Source organism: Astatotilapia calliptera, chromosome 11, assembly GCF_964374335.1.
Source record: "Astatotilapia calliptera chromosome 11, fAstCal68.1, whole genome shotgun sequence".
NCBI lineage: Eukaryota > Metazoa > Chordata > Actinopteri > Cichliformes > Cichlidae > Astatotilapia > Astatotilapia calliptera.
In genome coordinates, this window is record NC_137432.1 from 22,190,298 (window position 1) to 22,207,325 (window position 17,028).

The window sequence follows — 17,028 nt, forward strand, 5'->3', positions numbered from 1 at the left end:
AAGGATTGAAAGGAGTGGTGCTCAGACAGAATGAGAGAGGATCAATACTTAAAAGGGGGAAAATTAGGAAGAATAATACAAAGAGAGAAAGGTACATGACGTGCTTTCACCCACTTTTGTTGGTGATTTTAAATTGAATACTAAATTTGATATTTAAACTTAAGCAGAATTATTTATTAATGTTTGCAACAATTTACTGTTATTTATGGAAATTTTAATGCCAAATAAAGGATGTTTTTTTTCACGTTTTTGCACTTGATATTGAAATAAACTCACTGCGCCTGTGTTTAGACAACAGCACAATGTTTGTACACACACCTATGAGCGCTATTTGGGGATTGCGCCCACATACCTCTGGCCCCAGGTGTCTTCTGTGCCGATGTGAGGGAGATTATTAGCCAATAAACCTGAACAAACCAGTTTGCTATCTTTTATTTTTTGCAAATAAATTTAATCGAGGCTTGACAAATGTGTTGAATGCTGTTTCTTTCACACATTTTTGCAAATCTGTTTTTGCAAATAATGCCAATCATGCATTCTTGCATCCTTTTGTTGTGATGATAAGAGGTTTGATCATAAGTTACAGGTGTCAGCACTTGTGCCTTTGTAGTATGTGCTGAATCTCTGTTGTACTTTGGCGCGGTCTGTCCTGTGAAAGAGATTTGGGACTTTGCCGTGATATTAGATGCAAAGTGATTTATATTGTAAGTTAAAGACCCAGCAGTAATACAGAGAGAACCCCAACGATCAGATGACTCCCTATAAGCAAGGACTTGGCAACAGATGCAAGGACAGAAGGCATACTGGAAGAGAGCCAGAGATTACTAACTAATGATTAAATATAGTTGCAGTGAGTGATGTTGAGTGATGAAGAAACACTCAGTGCGTCATGGGAAGCCCCCAGCAGCCTGCGCCTATTCCAGCATAACTAAGGGAGAATTCAGGATCACCTGATCCAACCCAAACTATATGCTTTATCAAAAAGGAAAGTTTCAACCCTGATCTTATAATTAGAGAGCGTGTCTATCTCCTGAATCCAAACTGGGAGCTTGAAAGCTGAAGGCTTTGCCTCCAATTCTACTTTTAATAACCCTTGAAACCACAAGTAAGCCTACAGTCTGGGAACAAAATGCTTTATTGGGGAAATATGATGCTGTGAGGTCAGATCAAATGGGGCCTGATTATTCAAGACCTTGTATATGAGGAGATAAATAGTAATAATAATAATGCATAAATAACTGTGATCCTTCAGTTAGATTTTTTAAGAAAAGAAGAAAAGGTCCCAGTGAAGTAAATCCGATGAGCAGGGTGAGTGGTGATGTTGCACACTTGAATTAAAATGAATTGAAACCAGTGTGGCTTTGTGAGTTCGCCTTTACTGCATCTGCAAATATATACATGGACATAGCACAGCGTTACACACTTTTGCAGTCTCACATAACGCTTATAGGCGCACTGCCTTATGGGTAGTCTTTAAACTCAAATCACTAATATTTCTTACCGTGTAACAATGAAATAAACATAAACAAAAGGTAGTGTGATCCACCAGTCTACATCTGCTGTGATTACAGCCCGGTACAGGTATAAAGCCACAAAAGTGCCACGAGGTTTCCGCACAAACTAATGAATCAGATCTAGCTGCTAATCGTTAGCATCACAGCTAATTCACATCGCTACCAATAACTTATACACTAATGACACATAGTGGGGATTAACGGCCAACTTTCCCACATTCTCTGCAACCCCGTGGACTCATCTGTAGACACATTTTAAGTTATTTACCATCTTGTATCTGCTTACCTGCAAATATATACATGGACATAGCACAGCGTTACACACTTTTGCAGTCTCACATAACGCTTATAGGCGCACTGCCTTATGGGTAGTGGCTGGCTTCTTTACTCCCGCTAGAGCTGCTCATTTTAGGGGATACTCCCTCTTGTGGTGTAACGGAGGAATAACTACGCTTCCTGCACTATGTCATTTTTGGAGACTGGGGCACACATTATTTTACCACAATCAAAGAAAATACATATTTGAACAATCAGACCATTTAACTCACTACAATATTGTCACTAAAGATTATGGGGGGTGTCTTGTTTTGTCCACAATGTCTTTCTTGTCCTTACACTCTCCCCTCAAAAAGTTAATGGCGTCCCGACATTCTACCAATATCAGTCCTTATGTGGCAACTATACATTGCTTGTAGGAGGCTACATCCCTTTAGGAGTCAGAGTTCAGCATCACTGCTAGCCACAGTGAAACACATGACATGTATCTCCCCTTCATGTCATATGCCGCAGCAGGTGTTATTGTGCACGATAACAGTCCACTGCTTTTCCGTCCATATCACGGGTATCTGCATCTTTACTGAGTAAGGTGCTCTCACCTGGACATAACCTCGCTACATAACATAGGGTGCCATTCTCATAACAGGTCATTACACTAACTCTTCTTTATGGCTAACAAAACAGAATTAACATTTCTATCCTTCTAATAAGCATTAATAAAAACCCGAAAATGTAACTGTTATAACTGCTTTACTGCAATATGTAACATATGACTGTGTCTGAGGTATTTATTCAAGTGCTAACGTTGGCTGTCCTAACTTGTGGTAAGTAAACATTCGCTTTTGTTTTCTCATTCTGAAAGGATACTTTTTCACACTGACAGGTGACTGGTCAGTGTCCTCTTGGTCACTGCACTCCATCTCGAGCTGGTGCGTCTGTTCTGTGTCTTTAATGTTCTCTTGTGCCTCTGTATCCTCGTCATGCTGGTCGCGTTGGTGTTCTATATCGTTCACGCCCAGATTCTCTTCTTCGCAATCCTCCTGGTGTTCCATGTCATTGTCATCACAGAGATCCTCCCTACTGCCTGCTCCACTTTCTGCATTGAACTCTGATGCTTCTGTCCACCAGGACTGTCTACCACGTTCCCCTTGTTCTGTTGACAGTCCTCTGATTGCTCTCCATTCATCTTCATCCTCCGAACTGTCCTCTTGCTCATGCCGCTCATGTCTGTCCTTGTTGTTTTTCTGTTTTTGCTTTCCCAGTTCTGCATGGGAGTTGACTTTTCCGGCTGGTAAGAAGTCACACGGCAGCAGGAGGTTCCTGTGGGACGACTCTGACACGTCCCTTGCCATTTTCTGGCTTAATCTCATATACTGGGCTCTCCTTATGTTTCCTTTGTGTCACCTGAAACACTTGGTCCTCCCAGAAGGATCTCAGTTTCCCTGGTCCTCCCTTCTCACCAAAATTTCGGACCAGTACTCTGCACCCTGGGTACAGCTCTGCACCATGTGTTTTTCTGTCATAGAGCACTTTTCCCCGTCGACTCTCCTTACAGGCTGTCGCCGAGGCCAGTTTGTAAGCGTCCTTCATGCGAATCTTCCACTTCTCAGCATAGTCTTGATGAGAAGGGCTTTGGTCATTAGCTGTGAGACCAAAAATCATATCAATGGGGAGTCTGGGGTTCCTCCCAAACAAGAGGAAATAAGGTGCATATCCAGTAGCCTCGCTGCGCGTACAGTTGTACGCATGGACCACCTTTGCCAGGGATGCCTTCCAGTCTGCTTTTGCCCCCTCTGGGAGGTTCCGAAGCATGGCCAGCAGTGTCCTATTAAACCTTTCTACCTGACCATTTCCCTGGGGGTGGTATGGTGTGGTTCTGGACCCCTTGACTCCACTGTATCCCTCCAGCTTGGCAAAGAGTTTGTTTTCGAACTCTCTTCCCTGGTCATGATGGAGCCGTGTGGGAAAACCAAACTTCAACACAAAGTCTCCAAATATTTTCTCTGCCGCTGTTTTGGCACTTTTATCTCTGCAGGGATAAGCCTGAGCAAATCGTGTAAAGTGGTCCATGGCCACGAGGATATACTCATACCCTCCCTTACATTTCTCCAAATGTAGAAAATCAATGGAGACCAGCTCAAACGGGTACGTTGTAGTGATATTGATCAGTGGGGCTCTGGTGGGCTTGTGGGGACGCTTGTTTTTTAGACAACTACACACCTGTGTTATGTAGTGCTCCACGTCCTTCTGCATGTGAGGCCAGTAAAAGCGATCCCGAATGAGGGCCAAAACTCTCTCCACCCCCAGGTGACCCATGTCTTCATGTAGTTCTTTATAAATGAGCGAATGGAACTTCTTAGGCAGGAGTAGCTGTGTTCGGCTGAGTGTTTTCCTGTACAGTAACCCATCATTATCAAGGTGCAGTTTCTGTTTTTCCCTTGCCAGGGCAGCGATCTCTTTGTTGCCTGCCTGTTTTCTGCCTTTTGGCCACCGATTAGAGATGACATACTTCAGGACTTCCCCGATCACAGAATCCTCTTTTTGTGCATCTCTTAAGTTTGCCTTAGGGATTTCCAGACCTGACATCCCTACCTCCTCACTTTGCTCTGCTACCACAGTTGAGATGTTTAACGGGCAGAGCCAGGGTTCACTTCCCTGCAGCTGAACAGCCAGAGCCTGAGTCACGCTGTCTAGGACCTCAGGTGTCACTGCTTCTGTACACGTTTGTATGTAGTGTTCCATATCCAAGGGCATTCGTGAGAGACCATCTGCATCCCTGTTAGCTCTACCAGGTCGATACTTGATGGAGAACTGGAAGTCAGCGAGTTCGGCCACCCATCTGTGTGTGGTTGCATTCAGTTTTGCCGTTGTCAGCACATATGTGAGGGGGTTATTGTCAGTGTAGACAATGAAGGGTGGTGAATAGTAGAGATAATCTCTAAACCTCTCACATATGGCCCACTTCATGGCAAGAAATTCCAGCTTCCCTGAATGAAGGTGGTAGTTCTTCTCTGGGGCAGTAAGGGTCCTAGACCCATATGCAATAACCACTAGCTTCCCATTTTGTCTTTGGTAAAGCACAGCTCCAAGTCCCTCCTGTGATGCATCACAGTGTAAGATGAATGGTTGCTCGAAGTCAGGATAACCTAAAACGGGGGGCTGAATGAGGAAGTTGACGAGCTGACAGACCACCTGATGATGCTCAGCTGACCATGCCACTGGGTGAGAGGATGGTAGCTGACCCCCTTGATTCTTTGTCTTTTTGTTGTGTTTTGACTTCCTGTCTCTCCCTTCCCCTGGCTTTTCTGAAGAGAGCAGGTCATAGAGTGGCTTTGCAATGCGCGAAAAGTTAGGAATATAGTTGCGATAGTATGAGATGAATCCCAACAGCTTCCTCACTTCCCCAATGGTGGTGGGGTTCCTTTGTTTTAAGGCTTGGACAGGCGCAATGTCAGCGGGGTCCATGGTGTGACCATCTTGAGTTACCAACCTCCCCAGGAATCTCACCTGATTTTTGAACAGTTCACATTTCCTGGGTGTTAATTTCACTCCATGGCTCTGATAACGCTGCAGGACCTGCTTTAGATCATTTAAGTGGTCCTCAAATGTTTTTGAATGAACAAGGTTGTCATCCAAGTAAGGCAGACATGTGTCGTCCCGCAGCCCTGCAAGGCATTCTTCCATCGACCTCTGAAACTCTGCCGGTGCAGACGACAGCCCAAAAGGAATTCTTACCCATTCATACAATCCCCAGGGTGTGATGAATGCTGTGAGAGGGCGACTTGACTCTTCCAGGAAGCCCTGGTGATAAGCCTTCCCTTGGTCTAAGACCGAGAACCAGGAGCTTCCTTTCAATGTGTTGAGCATATCCTGTATGCGTGGTATGGGATGGCGGTCCGGGATTGACTTCGTATTTAGCTCCCTATAGTCGCAGCACAAGCGGAGGCCGCCATCCTTTTTTCGCACACATACGATGGGGCTGGAGTAGGGGGATTTTGATTTCTTTATCCACCCTCTATTCAGCAAGTCTTCCAAATATTCTTTTACTTCTTTATGAAGTGGCTTAGGCACTGATGTATATGTTCGGCGAACAGGTGTGGGGTCGCTGAGGCGGATCTTAAGCTGCAGTGAGGGGATATTGCCAACATCGTGTTCATCACGAGCAAAGGCATTACTCTCCTCCCTTAATAGCTGCCTGATCTTCAGCTGCTGTGCCGGAGAGAGATGGTCGAGGGGAACTGGGGGGTCCCAAACACCTTCACTGTTGCTTCTTGTTCTGTTTTCCTGTTCCCCAATTTGGCTAGCTGGAGGTGTAGCTGTTGCTTCTACAGTAGATCTTGTTGTTCCCATTTGTTCTATTTCCACTGTCACTGTGTTTGCTGGGTAAATAGTTCGAACCCTCTGAGTTTGTCCCAAAACAGTTCTCGGAGGCAGTATGATCTCATAAGCTTTGGTATTAGTGACTGGGAGGCTCATACGGGACCACCTGCCTTGCTGTAAATGGACAACGCCCTCTTGCACCTCCAATCCCTCTGGCATCTGAGGGTAGGGGCTGGGCTCGAACAGTACATCCTGACCTGCTGGGAGTGGGCCTGCTCTCACACTACACTTGACCACTCTTGTCTGACCAGGTGGGATACTCATTAATTCTCTCCCAGTTTTCACTCTGCCCTCACCTAGCCCATCGTCTCCACTCTTCATCACCTTTATAAAGACCTCAGCTTTCTTACAGTCAATGGAGAATGCTGTGCTAACAGCTTCTGTTACAGCACGAGGTGGCTCTATTCCCCTCTCTAGCATGTATTCAATCACGTTGAAGCCAATTATTGGCTCCTCCGCCACCCCGTCTTCCTGAGCTACTAATACTGGCACGAGAAGTTCTAACTGTGCAGCCTCTTCTGTGGGCAACCTGAATTTGATTTCAACCCACCCGGAAAATGGGATTGGTGTCTGGTTTACTGCCCTCCCATCTAATATACCAGGCCCAATGATTTCAGTTAAACTCCTAACTTTGAGGTGTGGGATGTTCTGTTGTCTCCATTTTTCATTTATGAGACAAACCTGTGATCCCGTGTCCCACAACGCTGCGGTTTTTACTCCCTCAAGCAGGCAGGTGATCAGGTGCTTCCTCCCTATAAGATTGAGGAGCTGGGCTCTTCGTTTTGGGGAGAGGAGGCTGACGGAAACCGCTTCATTCCTCTTATCTGGTGTGGCGGCTGCTGTTTTTGTCTCCAAATGTTTTATACTGTCCGTCAAGAGTTTGTGAACATCTTGTTGTTGCTCACCTTGGTTTAGTAGCTGAAAAGAGGGTGACGGGCGTGGGTTCACCGTGCTAGCTGACATACCAATCTGCTCTGCCCTGTCTGGAAGTTTTCTCCGGGTGCGGCATCCCCTAGACAAATGCCCACTTTGTCCACATTTGAAGCAGTGGTCGCAGTTTTCTCCTCTATTGCTGTCCTGACAATCCCTGCAGCCACGTTTGAGACTTGGGCGGTGTGAGGGAGAAGGTCGGTGCGACTCACGAATAACTCCTTTTATTTCAGCTATTTCCCCTTTTAGTTGATTGATGATATCAAACAGCTCAGTTTCCTTGCGTGTCACTGTTGCTGGTGCTTTAGCAGCTTTACCTTTTGTCGAGGTGGAGAATGGCTGGTCTTGCCCACCCACTGCACCAACTGCTGCCTCTTGCACTGACTGTGCCTCTGCTTTTATCTCTCTTACTTTCATTTCTCGGGTGGTCTTTCTGAATTTTTGTTGCCTCTCCCACTCAAGGCTGGCCGCTTCATTTGTCTTTGCAATCAGCACATCGTCAGTGACTGCTGGATCATCCAGGTAGGGTTTGATCTGGTATTTCACATTGTCGCTAATCAGACCTGTGCCAACGGCTCGCAGAAACTTTTTCTGAATCAGTTCGACACTGTATTGTTCATCTGTCCCTGGCTCCCTTGATGATGCTAGGAGTCTTTCTTTCAGCTCGATTGCCCTAAATAGAAAGTTCTGTGGGGACTCATTACTTCCTTGAGTGATATTTATCAGACGATGATAGAGGTCAGTAGAACTATCCTCCTTGTAGTGTCCCCTCAGTATGGTACGAAGCTGCATGAGGGTAAGGTCTGTTTTAATCTCCAACATATCACGGAGACTTAGGCCTGGGCTTATGGCCCTAACAACAGCTTCAATAATTTCAGCTTCGCTGTGATTCTTTTTAAGTCCCATTTCGATTTGATGAATCAAGTTGGAGTATGACAGTTTGTCTTTCTGACCCCGTTCCCCAATTTGGCCACTGATTCTAAATTCCCTGCGTATAGTCACTTCAGGGGGCTGTGTTGCTGGTGAAGCAGGTAACGGTGATGGACGAGTAGGTAGCTGTGCAGCCAGACCCTGACTAGTTTCTTGGGAGGCCATTCTGTCTGTCAGTCTTGCCATTTCTTCCTCTAACCTTTTTGTTGAGGTTTGAAAACTTAGTTGCAATGCTGCATATTGTTCTTGTAGACTGGCCAATGCAACCGCATCCCTACTGATACTCTCTTCATGTTCCTGTGCAGGGTCATCTCTTTCCTTTAGTTCTTTAACAGTTTTAATTAATCTGTCCAGGAATGTGTGTGCTACTTCCTCTTCCTCCACTTCAATAATTGTTTCAACTGCTTCACTTATTGTTCTGATCAGCGTGTGCTTCTTTGTCTGTTTCCCAATTGAGATTTTAGCTTGTAAACACACTTCTTGTAGTTGGTCTGACCTTAACTGCAGCAAGCTCTCACTTAGCTGGTCTTGCAGTTGCTCCAACTCCATACTGTGTGTGACGATTCTGTAATCTCACACTGCTTCTCAGTAGCACCGCTGATCCCACCGCTGCCACCAAATTTTGTTGCACACTTGAATTAAAATGAATTGAAACCAGTGTGGCTTTGTGAGTTCGCCTTTACTGCATCTGCAAATATATACATGGACATAGCACAGCGTTACACACTTTTGCAGTCTCACATAACGCTTATAGGCGCACTGCCTTATGGGTAGTCTTTAAACTCAAATCACTAATATTTCTTACCGTGTAACAATGAAATAAACATAAACAAAAGGTAGTGTGATCCACCAGTCTACATCTGCTGTGATTACAGCCCGGTACAGGTATAAAGCCACAAAAGTGCCACGAGGTTTCCGCACAAACTAATGAATCAGATCTAGCTGCTAATCGTTAGCATCACAGCTAATTCACATCGCTACCAATAACTTATACACTAATGACACATAGTGGGGATTAACGGCCAACTTTCCCACATTCTCTGCAACCCCGTGGACTCATCTGTAGACACATTTTAAGTTATTTACCATCTTGTATCTGCTTACCTGCAAATATATACATGGACATAGCACAGCGTTACACACTTTTGCAGTCTCACATAACGCTTATAGGCGCACTGCCTTATGGGTAGTGGCTGGCTTCTTTACTCCCGCTAGAGCTGCTCATTTTAGGGGATACTCCCTCTTGTGGTGTAACGGAGGAATAACTACGCTTCCTGCACTATGTCATTTTTGGAGACTGGGGCACACATTATTTTACCACAATCAAAGAAAATACATATTTGAACAATCAGACCATTTAACTCACTACAATATTGTCACTAAAGATTATGGGGGGTGTCTTGTTTTGTCCACAATGTCTTTCTTGTCCTTACAGTGAGCTAAGGTCTGCGCATGTTTTAGGAGCTTGTTGAAATCACAGGGACAGAGTAAGTGCTCATAATGAGACAACCACAGAGCCTTCTAAAAATAACCACAGCTCTGAAGGTGGTCTAGATTTATCTGAGAAGATCCTCTTGAAGGGGAGCTCAGCCAAGTTCAAACAAGCTAACTTTTTAAAAATTATATCTCATACATTTCTTTACAACTCTTTTGCGAATGTTTTTAATATGTATTTTTAGCTTGGAGAAGAAAGGAAAACTGAGAGCAAGATCAGAGGGAAGATGCACAGTAAACTGCCTCGATATATGTGCCACCTACTCCACCCAGTGAGCTAAACTGGTGGTCAAGAATAAAATACCAAAGCTAACAAAACGAAATGATTATCCCGTGCAAAAGTTTGTTTTAAGTCACTAACAGAGAGATGGCAGGTTGTTGTTGTTAAAACACAAAATATTTTGTATAAGTGACGTTGGTTGCCGAGTAGCTTGCTGGAGTTACTGTAAGGTCTAACATTAGTTACATTATGCTAGCTTAAGCGAACACAACATTAGCTTAACTGATTGAGCAAAGCTGATTTCACCACAGCTGTGTCAAACAAAATGGTAAAGTATATTTCAGGATAACCCTAGAACGATATTGTTTTGAATGCTGTGTGATTTTGAGTTTAAATTCACACACCTTAAATTCTTTAGGCGCTGTCTTTTTTGTGTGTCACTGAATTGAAAGTATTTCCTCCCTTGTCTGAAAACCATGATAGCATCAGTAAGAAAGTCCTGCCTTTGTTATTGATGTGTTGGAGCAGGGCTGTGTTGGCAGGTGCATGTTCTTTGCCGTCTTCTTCATGTTGTTTTCTTTGTTAGATAGAGTAGGTAGATAGTCTTGTTTTCATCATTTTGACATAGAAAGATCCTGGAAGGCATCATAAGTATCTGTTCTGGTAACATCGCTAGTGCAAATGTCCCCCCCCCCCCCCCCCCCCCCCGTGACCTGGAAGTCCAGGATGTCCACGATGGAGACAAAACTAATTAAAACTCTCCTCCAATGTTATTAATGGTTCAAAACTCCACCGGGTATAACTGAGGTAGAATTTTCCAAACTTATTATTGATTTAACTTTTTAACTGAGTGGCAAAACATGGCAAGGTAGTTACTCCTGGGCCTCAGTCACTCAGAGTAGCTGTAAATGAACAAAACATGAAGTTTTTACCTTTTTTCCATACTAAAGAGAGATATTTTCCTAAAATGTTGTTCTTTGTATTGATGATTCAGCTGGAAGATTTGCCCATCTAAGTTTTGGCAGCATTTTAAAATGCCAGTTATCTAACAGTGTCTGATTTTTCTTCTAGAACTCTAAACTTTTAAAATATCTCCTTCCTACTTATGCTGGAGAAGCTCAGTGGGAGTAGCTGGTGGGTCTCAGAGTATTTTTTTTTACCTGACAATGATCTCTTGTTCACTCAGAGAACAAATAAGTGCATCAAAGTGCCATTGAGCCTTTGCGTGACTTTCAGTGGATTTTGTGGCATTTGCCACTTGATCCCTAAAATGTGAGTAGGCATCGAGTAGCTTGGGAATTATTGCTCTGTGTCTCTGTGCTGTGCATGTGCCTGCATGTATGCAATTATTGCTCATCCTTACATCTTCATATTTGTATAATTTAATGATCTCTCATGTCCCGTTCCAGAATAGTCTATCATCCAGCCACAAATCAGATCTCTCCATCCCGATGTTGCTACAACCAGCTTTTCTCCTTTTCCACCTCCATCCTGGTTTCCCCTTTTCTATTCCCGGGCTCTGTAATTTATTACAGAGAGGCGTGATCAGATTTACGGCAAAGTTAATGAGAAAAACACTGAGAGGGGTGTGTGTGAGAGAGAGAGAGACAAAGAAAGAAGCAAAGGGAGTTTGGAAAGAGGTAAAAGGACAGAGGGAGGTATGAGGGTGTCCTTCATGCACCCTTGAGTTTGTGGGTGGGTTGAGTAAGTGCAGGAGATGGGGAGAGATACGGAGAGCACGCATGATAGAGATAGGTACTTGAAAGGAGTTTCATAAAAAAAAACCCTCCTCTCCTCTCCTCTCGCCTCAGGCAGAGCTCCTCACTGTGATCCTTGTCAAACCTCTCTCTCTCTCTCTCTCTCTCTCTCTCTCTCTCTCTCTCTCTCTCTCACATGCAAGCACTTAAGCTCATAGCTTTAGCTATCACATTGGGGATTATGTTTGTGTGTGTATGTATGTGTGTATGAGCTAATATAGTGCTCACAGGTAGTATATTGCAGATTGTGTTTGCTAAGAGGCTCATTGGCACATCCAGGACTGTGTATTTACAGTCTGTTCTGGCTATGAGGCGGCGAGCATCTGTGCTTGGAGGTGAGCGGGATTAATGTAGGAGAACAAATAGCATCGGGGATGTACATAATAGTAATGCGTGCTGCGGCCGAGGAAGGTGAGGCAGTTTGGAAGTCCTTCAGAGCTTCTGTGCAAATTTGTGAGAAGAGTGAGGAAGATTGAGTCTTTGGAAAGCAATACTTGTTTTCTCTGTTGTGCTTTAAAGCAGTGGTTTTGGTTGCTGTAATAAATTCTTCTATTCAGGGTGGACATTTGGATGTTTTTCTCATACAAAGTCAGCGTGAGTGGTAGCTGGAAACATCTGCAGTCCTTGTATTGAAGGTTTACTTGGTTCTGAGTCAGTTTGACTTATGCAGTTATTTTTCGTTTAGTATAAAAAGAGTAAATGTCAGCTCCATTCATCATTAGGGTTCATGCTTTTGGGAAGATGAATGGCTGTAATATCACAGCATATCACAGTAAGGCATCCGGTAATTGTTGGAATTTATCAGTCTGGACTGAATTGGCAGGCCGATTGACCAGCTGACGCTATCGTGTCTATGCTAAGCTGCCATTTAAAGGACAGGGCTTGTGTTGCAGATACCCAAGCATCCTCTTGGTTTATCATCCTTTCTCCCCATATTCACATTATTTATCCCCCAGCCTGCCTCTCCCACCCTTTCATTCCCCATCTCCTATGCTGGGCCATCTCACTCAGTGTGGAGGATTAGTGAAGACAAAGAGAGCTCCTGGAGCCGGCTCTTGTTGAAGACAGAAACAGGAGGTAGACTGTTTTTCTCCCAGCAGGAAAAGATACTAATACCTCACCAAAGACTATTGTCTCAGATAGCTTACCCATTTTATTCTTTCACGCTGAAGTGCGGTTTACTGTCAGGAGATGAACTGCTTAACAAAATTTACCAGCCTACAAAATCCGATGTGTAGATGGAGACCAACATTACCACCAAATACAGACAGAAATGCAAACACATAAAATCACAGGGTGTATTAAATTGATACACATTTTTGGGGGGATATACCTTAGTAGTTATTACTACTCAGTCCCAAGTGTGCAGGTCTCCAAAGTCTCTTTGTCTCCATTATCCTCTCTCTACATGACATGGTGTTCACTAGCCATGCACGTGCTGTCACAGATAGAGCTTTGCATGTTCTCCTTAGTTCCTGCAAAATCCCCAGTCTCTGCATAATTCAGGAGTCAGCTCTGGTTGTCCTGTATGTTGCGTGCTATAGACCTAAGTGCGCAATGATGCCAAGAAAGTAGGAATACTGTATAGCTTTCCATCCTTGTTTATTACCTCTACCAAGGAAGTTATGTAACTGTTTTTTTAACTGGTTTAAAAAGAAACTTACAGATTTGCATGAAAACTTTACTTTGCCTTTTCTTTTTCTTTAAAGTTTTCAAATAGGGCAGAATTATGCATTTTGAAATATATATTAGTACATGCATTGGAATAAATATCACAGGCTAATGTGGATAAAGACATCCCCCCCCTCTCATTTCTTACATGGGTTAAAAGGAATTTCAGTCTTGGCAGTCCGGGGCGGCTCTTGTTTGTGAGCATCAGTATTCCCTCTGCAATAAGAGCAGGGGTCCCAGGGAGTCTGCTGGTGGAGCTACAAGCCTGATAAGTGATTGGAGAGTGAATGAATTATAGCCTGGAGACCTGTAATGAGGCCTCAGTGGGAGACAGGGGTGGGGAGTGGTGGGCAGGTGAAAGCAGCTGCAGCTTTCCCCAAAGAGAACAACCCCTCCTCAGTTTTTTCTTCTTTTTCTTTTGCCTTTTCACATCTTTATTTCTCTTACACACCTTTCCATCTCCCTGCCTCCCCCTCATGCTTTCTCTTGTGCACTTATCCTTCCTCAGCACTCCCCCCATGCTCATTACAGACGCCTGACACAGCACATATGCCGTCCTTTGTGTGTCCTTATGTGTCCTTTTATTACTGGGTTAAATGTCAAATCCATACATGGAGTCCATTTGATGACAGCAGTGCCTGTATGCTTATGTGTCGCTGTGTCGCTATATGTGGTTAAATTTGCTGTTTTTCAGCATCTTATTGTGTTTGTGTGTTTTTGGGTGTTGAGTTTATTAAGAAGGTCCTTTTGAAAAGCCTGTGTGAAAGCAGTGAAAAGCCTGGTACCCCAACACTTCTGCCAATCCACTCGCTCACACGCACAAACATTAGTCCTGCCAATCAAGCCTTTTAGTGCTCTTTTTCATCCCAGCGCCACCGCAGTGCTCGGCGACACAGATCGTGAGAGGAATTTTAGACCACGCAGAAACTTCGTTTATGTGTGCGTGCATGGCTCACCTCAGGAGATTGGACGGGGTTGCCACAGCAGATGTCTTTGCCCAGAGCAACTCACAACAAAAATGCTTTAAAGGAAGGCTGAAGTTTTGATGTGATGGACTCATTGCTTCTCGCTGCTTCAGTCACTTTTTACCTTTGCAAAGGGCCATTTAATGAAGTTGAATAAGCCTTTTTAGAACAACAATTTCCCAACTGAAGCTGCATCAGTGCTCTTATGTTTCCACTGGTTCAGTGTGTGTGAGTGTTTGATGGAGCGGGGGGTTGGCTGACATTAAAATGTAGAGGGAGATGTGATTGCTATGTAAATGGCTGTTCTAGGTTGGCTATGAAACACCGTGGGCTGTAAGCGAAGCGTCTGTGGCTCTGCCTCCAAAATCTCCTCCAGGGCTGATTGACAGCTGTACGCCAGCTCTTAGACAGATGTTGCTGCGGCAGCAGGGCCAAGAAGACTCTCTTCAATTACAGCTGAGGATAAGCAGACTATTTATAAAAGCAATGAGCTGAGAGGCAGACGCTGAATGAGACAGAAAATGAGCGAAAGCTGTGGTTGCCTGTTTGTACTGTCCCTGTTGCAGGCGCACATCTGGACTGCACAGATACTCTCACGTGCCAGACACAGCACAAATATGGCAACGAGCCACGTTATTAAAAGTGACAGGTGATTGATCATCTCGTTATAATGCAGCGTTTCCCTGGATGCATGTTGATCTTAGGCTGGAACATTGATGCCGATCAAGCACACCTCGTCATGGCAACTGCACTCTCCTCCAGAGGGAGAGAGGGGTGGATTTTCCCTTTACATCCCCCCAAAATATCAGGAACAGCAAAAGGAACATGACAAAAAGGAAAAAGCAGTGACTCAGCCTGTAAAATCCCAGATCCCCCCATTTGTTCAAGCATCTGCGGGATGTGCTGGTGGACGCCTGACAAACACAACCCAGAAAATCTGATGCCAACATCCAACATTCAGGCACTGCAAACCACCCCACTGGATCTGATGTTCTGGCAACAAGAAGGAGGGGGCGGGGTACATAATACAAGGTGCATGATTTGGCTGATTTTGTGTGAATAGGTGCATGACAAACTAAAAGTAATAGATTAAAGGTCTTAAATGGATCTGTTTGTGTTCCTGGCAACGACATCCTAAGCCTCATTTTTACAAACCACATTTCCCTGATCATCATTTACGTTGCGGATTTGCAGCAGAAGGCTACCGCATGTAAACAGTTTATTTCTGTCACATTATCTGTTTGATGGCACATAAAGACGTAGCTCTCAGTTACACATTTATACATGCGCGCTCATCTTAAGCAGGGGCGGGGTGTGGGCGGGTGGGGGATCTCTCTACATAAGAGTGTGTCGGTGTGGGGGATGGGGGTGAGGCTGAGTTTGCGTCTTTGTCTGCTCAATAAATTATTTAAATCCCACAACAATTAAAGCTGAAATCTGTTATCGGCATCATCCATTAGGAGCCTGTGTTGGTGCCTTGATGCCTCGCTCGCTTTCCCCCCCGTCAGGGCTCAGCATGGGCCCGGACAAAGATCACAAGCTCTGAATCTTAAACACACATCCCAGCAGAACAAAGGCTAACAGTGCACTCCTGTGACCCGAACACTCTTGAACACGCCAAATGTCTTCATCACGGGAGTGCATGAATATGTTCACTGTGCTGTTTTTTTTAATGTCAAATGTTCACCGTGTCTCCAGAGTCACGGTGTGTTTAATTTGCACTGTGAAGGTTTAGTCTGAGGTGATGTTTGCTCCATGCATGCTCTATTTTTCTTTCCTTTACAGACGTGATGGCTGTGCATGGGATATCTGTTAGGATCCCGAGCGCTCTATTCACACCTTGTGTTCCGTCTCTTTCCCTTCCTTCCGTGCCATTATTCTCCTCTTCTTTCCATTTTATTTCTCTATCCTGTATACCCACACATGTTTTATAGCCATAGCAAACTGCCCATTAGTCATCATAGAAAGCAGCATCATTCCCCTGTGGGTGTGCGCGCAGCTATGTCAGGACTTTTTTCTCAATAAAACAGTATATATGTGTGAGTATCAGCATCAGAAAACTTTTGCTTCCTCACTGAAAGCTCAGTTAAAATATGAAAAATGCATCTGACTTTAAAACTGAAATCCTTTAGTAAGCATATATATATAATTTTTTTTGCTTGAAAGAGTAAATTTTGTCTTTTGTCGGAGATCCTGCTGTTTTTGTAAAAGTCCAGAAACTAGGTGGTCCATGAAAAAATGGATATGAATAAATTAGATGCGGGTCTTTAAGCAGCATTATTAAAATTTTACTTGTAAATTGGGGGACAGAATAACAACCACTTAAACTCTGTGGAAGCTCTGAGCTATGCCTGATTTTCCTCCAATTATGACAACCTGTGTCTGTCAGCTCCTCGGAAAACCCCTCATTAACATGCTGACTTATATTGGTTTAATGAAAATAGAGACGTAGATAATAACTCCTGGTTGAGGGAGGAAAGCTGAAGAATGGTGATGTAAGTGACTTTCAGGGAGAGAATGACCTACAAAAGAGACAGTTACAACCAACGTATGCAGAAGATCATCTCTGAATGCACAGCATGTCAAATGTTGACACGAGAAAAGAGAAGCAGAAGGTCTCACTGGGTTCCCGGGGAACAGGAAACTGAGGCTACAGTTAACCAAAATTAGACGATAAAGATTGGAAAAACTTTGCCTGGTCCGATGAGTCACAAGTTCTGCTTGTGACTTTCATTCGACTGGGTCAGAATGTGGTGTAAACAACATAAAAGCATGGATCCATCCTGCCTTGTATCACCAATTTGGGCTGCTAGTAGTGGTGTAATGATGTGGGGAAGGTTTCCCTGTCAGGCTTTGGGCTGTTTAGCATTCAAATACCACAGCTGGTCTGA

At 44.1% G+C, this 17,028-nt stretch overlaps 1 protein-coding gene and 1 long non-coding RNA gene across 3 annotated transcripts in view; one reads left to right on the forward strand and one right to left on the reverse strand.

Annotated features, from left to right (window-relative positions):
- Positions 1 to 17,028, forward strand: part of adam22 (ADAM metallopeptidase domain 22) — a 72,910-nt gene that overhangs the window by 10,423 nt on the left and 45,459 nt on the right. The window lies entirely within an intron of this gene.
- Positions 1,357 to 2,868, reverse strand: LOC113031702 (uncharacterized). The gene is made up of 2 exons (XR_003273768.2): positions 2,658 to 2,868; positions 1,357 to 2,359 (listed from the first exon to the last, which is right to left on the reverse strand). It is a non-coding gene; the product is annotated as an uncharacterized LOC113031702 (long non-coding RNA).